General features: G+C 51.4%; 1 protein-coding gene across 1 annotated transcript in view; it reads left to right on the top strand.

The window, feature by feature from the left end:
* Window positions 1-761, top strand: part of LOC119592661 (insulin gene enhancer protein ISL-3-like) — a gene marked incomplete at its 5' end in the record, with an annotated part of 82,877 nt that overhangs the window by 19,715 nt on the left and 62,401 nt on the right.

The raw sequence follows: 761 nt of genomic DNA on the forward strand, positions 1-761 counted from the left end.
AAGGGTGGATATCGAATAGCTATTACAGGTAACTCGAGGCTATTGTAAAACATTTATTTGCGCTCCAATTGCCTTCGCACTGAGAGCTTTCGTCCATTTGCGGCGCGCGTTACGTGTCGGAGATCGCGAGCTCGGATTGCGGCTGCTCTATCCACGCGCTGTCTGAGCTCTGTCCACACTCTTGTCTGCGCTCTGTCCACACTCTATCCACGCGCTTCTGAGCTCTGTTCACACTCTTGTCTGCGCTCTGTCCAAATCATCCACGCGCGTGTCTGAGTCTGTCCACACTCTTGTCTGCGCTGTCACACTTATCCGCGCTATTGAGCTCTGTTCACACTCTTGTCTGGTTAGGCTTTGCTCCACCACTCTTCATAATACACTGTGTGCACTCTGTTCATTTACACACTAATGCCCTCTGTGTCCGTTCTGTCCACACTCCGTCTGCACTTTATCCACGCTATCCACACTGGATTAAAAGTGCCTCGTGTCGGATGGCGCAGGCGAAGGCGTCCCGATATCGCTCGTCGAGGATTTTCCTCGAGATGGATAGGAGAAGAAGGGGAGATGGATAGGAGAAGAAGGGGAGATGGATAGGAGAAGAAGGGGAGATGGATAGGAGAAGAAGGGGAGATGGATAGGAGAAGAAGGGGAGATGGATAGGAGAGAAAGGGGAAATGGATAGAGGGGAGAAAGGGGAGATGAACTGAGGAGAGGAAGGGAGAGACAGATGGATAGGGGGAAGAGTAAGAATGAGTCGAGAA

The sequence above is a fragment of the Penaeus monodon genome, chromosome 30 (assembly GCF_015228065.2).
Source record: "Penaeus monodon isolate SGIC_2016 chromosome 30, NSTDA_Pmon_1, whole genome shotgun sequence".
Taxonomy (NCBI): Eukaryota; Metazoa; Arthropoda; class Malacostraca; order Decapoda; family Penaeidae; genus Penaeus; species Penaeus monodon.